Here is a 10,180-nt window from a genome sequence, read left to right on the forward strand (position 1 = left end):
TAAGAAACGAACACGAACAGTGACTTCACGAACAATTTCAAACACGAGCTTATTTCAAACGAACCGAACACGAACACAAGCTCTGTTCGTTCGTGTTTGGTTCGTTTACACCCCTAGTAATACCTTAGTGTTGGGGACAAGTGGCATAAATATTGAGAAGAAAAAATCTTTTAAGTTTATAATAAGGGCTAATTTTTAAAAAAATATCTTTGATTAATGCGTTAATAAGTGAACTAATGTGAAAACCAAGAATAAGTGCTTTTTTTTTGTTTTATTTATATTTTTCTCATATAACACTCAAAATTTTACATAGTAGATGGAGAAATTGCCCCTTCTCAAATTTAGATTTTTAATTATAATTTGGTCATTTGCCACTCGTGAAATATCAGTTTCGCCCCCCTAAAATATTACTTTGCTCTTTGTTGCGCTAGCCGCTCCCACGTTTATGTCCAAGGAGCGTTTTGCCCTTTTTTTAAAAAATATGTTAGTTCCTCTCCTGGTGATATACTTAGGGTGTCACATGGATTTTCACTTGTATTTATGACACTGTTATTTTCATAATGTTTTAGGCTTCATGTCCAGACTCTTAGAGTTAATTCTCCAAAGTCTTTGTCTGCGCACTTCATGCATGTTTTCTTTAGCCTCTATCGATGGATTTTGACTCGGTGTGGTGTCATTAGGGCTTAACTCGTGATACATATCCTTTGTGGCATATTTTATGCACTGTTTGTGAGTGTTCATGCAGGTGAGGTCTTACTTTTCTGAGTACGATTCTAGTTTTTGTAGCATTATATAGGTCTAGCTCTCATAAGTCAACATGTCGGTTGCATAACAACACTTAGTTTGACATGTGATAATAATAAAGAAACGAGCATTATTCATCGATTTGTCTGGATGGGCAATGCGAGTTATTATATTGTTATCAGCTTGTAGGATCGGTCCAAGCATGTGTTCAGTTAACATTCATCACTTCTTATGACAAATGTTAGCTCATTCTGATGCTTGAGACGGGGACAACTTAGCGACCCCGTCAAGATCCCACGGGAAGACCCTTAGCCTTTGCACTGCACGACCCGCATATATATATATATATATAGGCAGCACCTTATAGTTTCTACTTAGAACTAATGCTTGGGTCTAATTAGAAATATGAGCCACTTTCATAAGACGGGACACAAATTTTAACACCTTATAGTTTCTACTTAGAACTAAGGCTTGGGTCTAATTAGGAATATGAGTCACTTTCATCGGACAATACAGAGAGTTCTTTTTGATTAGACAGTGTTTGATGAATATTTAAGTGTCTTAATGATGTTGAAATTCAACAATCTTGGGCTTATTGAATTCGTCTTATGGAGACACTCAATTTGATTATAATCCTGCTTGATCTAGCAACTGTTTAGTCTTCCAAAAATTTCTGAAAAACTTCTAAGATCTACTTAATGGCTTGTTGAGGGCTTGATTTGGCTCGGATTGAACTAATTTTGGTGACATTAGGTCCGTCTTGTCGAGTCGGTTAGTTTGATTATAAGTCTGCTGAAATTAGAGCTCTGGATTACAGTCAATCAATATTTGACCATTTCTTGCGCTAAAGATTCTCAAAATCTGTGTTATATCTCAAGATTCGTGTTGGGTATTGGAAATTTGTTGATAATGTATAATATTTATATCATGATTATTAATGGAGATCATATTCTTTAACTGAAAATTAAAAAAAAAAAAAAGAGAATGGATGATTATTGCTAAAAATGTTTATATTAATTCATTCACCCTCTCTTAATCCAAATAGTTTAATTAAATTGAAATCTCTATTTGCATTATAAGGTTTATTTAATCTCACAGCTAATTTTAAAATTTTGCTATATAAAAACAATTTGTAATTTTAGTTATCGCTCTACTTACAATTAAAATAATTTTTCCTAGTTATTTATTATGTTCATAAAATACAGGGAAACATATTTAACTCTTTGATTATATGAATAATATAATAAAATAATATTATTCTTTATTTTTTTTAGAACAAGCATTTATCATTTTAAGTGGGTGGGCGATATAAATTTTATTCCCCGCTGTAATAATGAGTGTCTTATTTTTCTCTATTTCTAATAAATTAATACCACTTTTTAAAAAGTAAGTTTAATTTTTTTCTTAAAATGTATATAAAAATATTAAGATTTACATATTCTACATAATTTTATTATTTCTATGTATATAATCTCAAAATATTAAAATAAAATAAAATATCTATTCTAATATGTTTGTTGTCTTCCTTGAACATCCAAATGACATCTCTTAGGATCTCTTTGCTGCAATTTATCAATATCTGCTGATAAGTAATCGATCCAGATAAGCTGTTGATCAGCAGCTAATCAGGATTAGTTGACTGGTTGTTTGTTTTATGCGTTTGGAAAAAACTGATTTGTTGTTGTTTCTAGATAAGTAACAATTCTATCTCTATGCAGTATTGTTGTTTGCAACAAAACTGTCATAGCAATATATTTGATACTTGAGAAAAAAAAATCACTTACAACATAATATTCAAACTGTCATATCATTTTATGTTTATACAATATATATATATATATATATAAAGAAAAACCGTAATCAACACAAATCTAGAAGAACACAAAGAGATTTAACGAGGTTTAGCAAAGATGCATACATCCTCGGGAGCAGAGCGGTGAATTCCTTTCAATATTCAGAAAAGAGATTACAGAATTTGGAAATGACACCAAGGGTTACATACATGTATATTTATAACCCTAGATAGAACAGTAAAAGAAACATTGGGTACAATATGCAATTACAACATTACTCCTGTACCGTACCGCAGAGCGTTGCCCTTGCACCCCCAACCCACATAACTTTCTGATTTGGACAGATTCTTCCGCTCAGCATCGTTCCAACGTCTGTCCTTATATGATATATGAGTCATATCATAACAAATATCTACCTTGGCAAATATTCAACCCCTTAGGAGAAAAAATACCCGTGAGTTACATCTGCACCATTGTGGGTTGAGTCACCATGCTTCTCTAGTAATTGCACACATTCAATAAGTCCAAGCAATGCAAGAACTTGTTGATAGTAACTGGCTTGGTCAACATATCAGCTGCATTTTCATCAGTATGAACCTTTTGCAATAGTATCTCACTAGAAGCAATCAATTCTATGACCTTGTGATATCTGACATCAATGTGCTTGGTTGTCACATTGTACACATGGTTCTTAGCCAGATAAACAACACTCTGGTTGTCACAATGCAACTGAACTCCACCTTGCTTAACGCCCAATTTCTTTACTAACTCAGTAAGCTATAAGACTTCTTTTGCAGCTTCAGCTACTGTCATGTACTTAACTTCAGTTATAGATAATGTCATAATATACTCAATTGTTGATTTCCAACATATAGACCCTCCACCGAGAGTAAACACATACTCAGTTGTAGACCTTTTATCATTCAAATCACCTGCATAGTCTGAATTAATGTACTCCACAACTGAAGGATCATTCTACTAACTGCCAAAAATAATTCTATGTCCTATAGTACCCTTCAGATACCTGAAAATCCACTTGACTGTTTCTCAATGTCACCTTACAGGTTTTGCCATGTATTTACAAACTTGACTAACGACATGATTCAAATCAGGACGAGTATATAACATTGCATATCAACTGCACTGGCATATGGAACCTTTGTCATGTCTTCGATTTTTATATCTGTCTTAGGACACTGTTCTGAAGAAAGTTTAAAATGATTTGCCAAAGGGGTGCTTACAGGTTTTGCTTTGCTCATCTCAAACCTGTCCAGCACTTTCTCAACATAGGCTCGTTGAGATAAACATAATCGTCTTGAGCCCCTGTCTTGATGAATCCCCCTTCCAAGAATCTTCTTCATAGGACCTAAGTCTTTCATGTCAAATTCCTGACTCAATAAAGCTTTCAAACCACAGACATCATACATATTATTTGCAGCAATCAGTATATCATCAACATAAATTTATAATCAATCATGTGTTCAATTAAGTTTATAAAACGATCATCAAGACTCTTCACATAAACAAAACAATCATACTCACATCTCTTATAGCCAATCTGAATCATGCATGAGTCAAACCGCTTGTATCATTGTCTTGGAGATTGTTTCAACCCATACAGCGATTTCTTTAACCTGCAAACCAGATGCTCCTGTCCAGGTTGAGTGAACATTTCTGGTTGCTCCATGTAAATCTGCTCCTCCAGATCACCATGCAAGAAAATAGTTTTAACATCTATCTGCTCCAAATGCAAATCTCAAACGGCTACTAATGCAAGCACTGCTCTGATTGAAGTATGTCTGACCACAATAGAAAATATTTCATCATAACTTATCCCCTTCTGTTATGAAAATCTCTTTGTTACCAGTCGATCCTTGAACCTTCTCCCTTTTTTTTCTAAGACTGCTGGTTTCCTTTTGTACACCCACTTGCAACCAATAGTCTTCTTTCCCTTAGAAAGCTGAACTAGCTCCCACGTGTGATTTTTTTGCAAAGACTACATCTCCTCAACCATTGCACCCATCTATTTCTCTTTCTCCTGGCTAGTGATAGCTCCTTGAAAAGTAGCTAGATCATCGCTGCTGATAAGAAGTGCACAAGAGACCAAGTTTTCATAACTCAATCTACTAGGGAGGCCTTATATTGGAGGCCTTATATTGGTGTGTTCCTGTCTGTCTTTGACTAGATTATAATTCTGCAGATCATCTGGAATGGAATAATTAGGTGTTGGATTTGAACCTTCAACTCTCTCAGTTGTTTCTGGATGTTGTTCTAAATCTACATGCACTGCATCTAAACTGAAATTGTTCCCTTGTATCTTGTCTTGATTCTACTGTAACATGGATTGTTCATAAAAAATTGCATCTCTGTTGATCACCATCTTCTTTGCAATCGAATCTCAAAACTTGCATCCTTTCAAACCTTTCTTATAACCCAGAAAGATGCACGTCTTAAATTTTGCATCAAGTTTTGATCTTTCATCTCCAGGTATATGCACATAAGCAGGACAACCAAAAATATGTAAATGATCGAACTTAACTGGATTACTTATCCATACCTCTTCTGTGACCTTGCCACCCAACGATGTCCGAGGTGATATATTGATGAGAGAACATGTCATATTCACAGCCTATGCCCATAAACTCTTAGGAAGCACTACATTCAGTCTCAAGCATCTTGCCCTTTCAGTTAAGGACCTGTTTATCCTTTCTGCCACACCATTATGCTGTGGTGTTTTGCGCACTGAAAAATGTCTCTGAAACTCATGCTCCTCAAATAACTTCTGAAACTATGAATTTGTGTACTCTGTTTCATTATCAGATCTCAAATACTTGATCTTTCTGCCAGTTGGTTCTGCACCTCAGCCTTCAACAACTTGAATTTAGGGAAAACTTCAGATTTTTGCTTCAAGAAATACACCCAAACTCTTCCGGATAAATCATCAATAAAGGTAACAAAATACTGAGATCCTCTCGATGACGATTCCCTGGTAGGGCCTCATACATTAGAATGCACATAATCAATATTCCCTTTATTTTTATATTTTTCAGTCATAAAACTGACTCTAGTCTGTTTTCCAATAACACAGAACTTACAGAGATCGAGCTTGCAGCTTTTAACACCATGTAATAGGTTTCTACTATGCAATTTTGCCATCCCACGTTCACTGAGATGACCCAGACGCATATGTCATAGATTTGTATTATCATCATTCGACTCCACAAAATGAACTCCACCTACAACTGTACTCCCCAACAGTTTGTAGATATTGCCTACAGTTCAGTTAACTTTCCTTTCATCACCGTCAGTGCACCCTCACAGTCAGTGCACCCTTAACAATTCTAATGATTTCTCTGTCCTCATCTGCCTCAAGAATGCAACTATTTCTATGTAAAATGCCTAAGGAAATCAAATTATTCTTCTGATCTGGAATATGTCTGCCATCACATAACGTTCTAACTGTGTCATCATATTGTTGGCATCAATTTTTGATGTCACGAGTGTAAGGTGTCCACCTGCATGACTCAAGATGGTCTACGGTTTGTCTGTAACATCTGGTGCGTGTTGAGGGGCATGTAACCAGGGTCGCTTTATTGGGCTTAGGTTTTCTCTTAGGCGAAGGTCAGTCGACATTTTGCACATCAAACGACTTCGATTGGATCGACGAATATTAGTTATCTTGTTGCGTGCGAATTTAGTTTAAATTAGCCTGATCGTCAGCGAAGTTGTCCGAATGAGACCGGACTACAAAACAGACCATGCGAGTGAGTCTGGAACGTCGATTCCACTTATGGAGGAAGCTCATTGCACCACACTTTTGCGTGCGGCCTTAAAATATGTTAATTATCATTTTTAATCTCAATAGTCGAAAAAGTTGTTTAAGACAACCCCGAATGACGAAATGGACCACACTAATGTGTCCAAAATGTCAATTTTACCTAGAGGGGATGTTCATTTTACTACGATGACGTGTTCAGCAAATAACGCGCGAAGCGATTTAAATAATGGTAATAATCTTACTATTATTATAATATAAGAATAAAAAAATCTGATCTCACGCGTATCAAGGGAAAGAAATGAGGGATCACTAGTGACAACTCTCCCTTATTCACGCCTCAGACACTGTTGGGGCAGCAGAGAGTGCCGTTTCGTCACTGAATGATGAAATGAACTGGAGGAATGGCATGCGAGTTCAGATTTTACTTAAAAGAATGGAAAAATATGGGTTTGCTCAAAAACCACGGAAAAATGTCTTTTTGGTAAAAAATAATGGAGCTGAAGCATTGGAAATACCTGCGCTGAACTAAAACGGATTAGACAAGGAGGAAGACGATAATTGTAATGAAAGTATGGGTGGGCGGAGGAATAGGTGCAGAGGTCGAGGCGGAGGCAACCACCAGCAACCAACCAACGGTCAAGGTCATAAGAATGTCCCAGCTGGTTCTGACGCTGAAGGCGTGATTAGTAAGTCATTTACTGGACCAAAGATGCCAGATGGAACGAGGGGATTCACAATGAGGCGCGGAAGACCAATCTCAACTTGATTGCAACCATCATGATATGATCGTATTTTTATCTTCCTTTCACTTCTTAAGAGGAGTCCACATTCTCTGTTCTTCTTGTTTGCACTTCGCATCTTATCTGCTTCGTATCTTATCTGGAAGCATGTTTATTTATTTTCTATAAATTTTACTATGTTAGTTAGGCGTGATGGATGGTTTCGAAATGTGGTTTCAATTATATGGATGGTGTGTTATGTAATTAAGGTGTTGGGATCATATTATATTGGTAAGTTCTAATAATTTTTTTTTTATTTAGCTAATGAAAATCTCAAGAATGATTAGCAAGTTAAGCAATTTTGTTAATAAGTTAGTTTATGATAGTTTGTGATGCATTATTGATGTTGAATTGAAGTCATTATAGAATTGAGATTTGTTTCCATAATGTTTCAGATCATGATATTTTTAATTTTATAAAGAAAAACAAAAGTTATTATAAAGGCACTTATTATTAGCCATTTGAAGATGTTGATGAATAAAGATGAAAGAGATGGAAATGGATATAAAAATATTCATGGCTTAAATAAGGAAGATGGGTCATCAATTCAGTAATCAATAATTAAAACTTTATGGCTTTGGTTGTAGTTTTTGTTCATGACCAATATCCTCTATTGAAACTTACAGAGTCATCGGCCTCCAAGAGCTCAATACATTCATGAGACTAGCACATTTTCAGAAAAATGAATAGTTGAAGGATTATGCAGGGATTTCCGCTATTCTTATGTTGTTTCTGAGGGAGCACTTCATAGTCGTTTTTCGTTTGAGATTGGTTTGTGGATACCACGAGGGATGACTCGAAATGTCACTTCTTAGATTTCCTTAATGTTACAGCCGTGGAACGCTCAGGGTAGAATGAAAGTTTGGCCTTGGAAAAGGATTTCTTACCCACAAATTCTTGAATATATTGCTTCTCCAACAACTTCTACTTGAAATCACAAAAATCTAGCATCCGCAGTATGCCCTCATCAGTAGTCTGAATAGAGACAGACGACCGTTGTAACTCGAGAAACAGGGTAACCCTTTCTTGCCTGAGAAATAAAATTTTGTACATGTAATCACCAATTCACAGTGGTTCATTCCAAAGTGGTCAGACTCCGTGATTTTTTTTCTTTTCAGGTTTTTCAAATAAAAACTTTTACAATTTCTGTCTATCACTTTTTATTGCCGGAGTGTGCATTAAATTCTCGTGCAATGCTAATACGATAATTTATTACTCTATCGCCGTGAATTTTTAAAATTGCATCAAGTTTTAAATTAGAATTAAAATAATATTATGGTGCTCAATCAAAATTTTATTAAATAAAAATGATTTTATTTTTAAATTTTATAATATTCTTAATATTCTTTTACTTTCATCTCTTTTTTTTTTTTTCATTTTAAAAATATATAAGGATGGTTCCACTCTACTCAAACGTCTTCTTGGTCAAAATATGTGGATTTATATATATAGCATATAAATCTTTTTATTTTACATACAGTATTAATTCCGTTGATCAAATTGATTGTCTCGACAAGACGAATCAAATGAGCCCAAGATTGCTTAATTCCAGCATCATTAAAGCATTCAAATGTTCATCAAACGTCGTCTAATCAAACTAAACTCTCTGAATCATCCAATCATTAAACATGGAACTCTATAAATAGAGTCTGACTCCTCTCATGAAAATGATTGGAAGCTTGAAGCGTAAAAGAGAGCTTGAAGCTTTGAGAAGTAGTTGAAGTCCTGCAACACCCTTCCGTCATCGACCACTGTCGGCCACCGTTGACCAATGTCAACTACTATCGGCCACCGTTGACCACTGTCAACCACTGTCGACTACCACTCGCTTGTCTCCATCGATCATCATTATTTGATGCCCACTTCTTATGATGAGTTCATTTACGCACACATTTTGTAGCTCGGGAGATTGTGTAACACCCTTTTTCTTGCATTTGGGAAAAGAGATGATACATGTATTCTTCAGTTTATTGTGGAGCTTCAGCTAGGCCATACCTAATGGTTTCTCCCTTTTCTAGTTTTCTACGTAAAAACTTGTGTTGTCTCTACTGGTAGTTTTCTTTTATCTGAGTTTGTGTTTATCTGAGTTTGTGTTGAACTCTCGTACAAGACAAAGATAATAATATATTACTCTATCGCCACGAATCTTTTAGCACACATCAATTATAAATTAATTTAATTTAAATCTTTATGTCCAAAAATGAGTTTCCCTTAGAAGTAGGAAAGCCTAAATACTAAGTTGGCCTTATGGGCCCAATGGATCAAACTCACAGGCCATGCACTTAATGGTCTCATTGTGATCCAACTAATCATACATATTAGCTGTACTTTTGAAGTTGACAAGATACAGAGCTTTTTGCCGCTCATATAGACTTGGTCAATACCTCTGAAGCTTGTCCTCATATCGAGCACATCGATAGCTACGTGGCCAATCACCGAGCTCAATGAATAATTTTTTGAGGCAGAAGGTAGAGAACTATGTTCCATCATCACACGTACATATTTATTGGCCGCTTCACATCCATGTCAATAATCTTATCAACTACGAGTCTACTTAGGCCCCGTATAGTATGCCCCATAAATTATCCCTTTTTTTCTTCCTTGGACCTCAATTGAGGGAGGAAGACTCTCTACAAATCTTCGATTCCATCCTACCATTTTCTCGAGATCTCTCCTGGATTATAGGAATTTAAGGATTATAAGAAATCATACGTCCTAATGGGATTTAACAAAAACCTTTACAATTTGGTCCTATATTCTTTTTATTTATGTATTCTTGTTATATTTCATTTGAGAAATACATAATTATAAAATTTCTCCTAATAGTATTCCTGACCCCACATCTACGTCGTAATAATTATAAAAAAAATATAGTTTTAATAAAATGGTATTAAAATTTAAATAAAACAATTATTAAAATCTGATTTAGGCAGTAAAATGACCTGTAGCTGACCAAACCTGCCATATATGAGGATTATCAACTGAATTTACTTTATATTATTATGTATTTCATTATTTTTTCATCGTATATCTTTATGTTTTCATACTCTATTCGCGGAGAATATATATATATGAATGATTAGCAA

The 10,180-nt window shown here is 35.2% G+C and overlaps 1 pseudogene; it reads left to right on the forward strand.

The window, feature by feature from the left end:
- Positions 1-6,501: 6,501 nt before the first annotated feature.
- Positions 6,502-7,099, forward strand: LOC110024408 (annotated as a pseudogene).
- Positions 7,100-10,180: the final 3,081 nt, after the last annotated feature.

The sequence above is a fragment of the Phalaenopsis equestris genome, unplaced genomic scaffold (assembly GCF_001263595.1).
Source record: "Phalaenopsis equestris unplaced genomic scaffold, ASM126359v1 Scaffold000256, whole genome shotgun sequence".
In the NCBI taxonomy this organism is placed as follows: domain Eukaryota; kingdom Viridiplantae; phylum Streptophyta; class Magnoliopsida; order Asparagales; family Orchidaceae; genus Phalaenopsis; species Phalaenopsis equestris.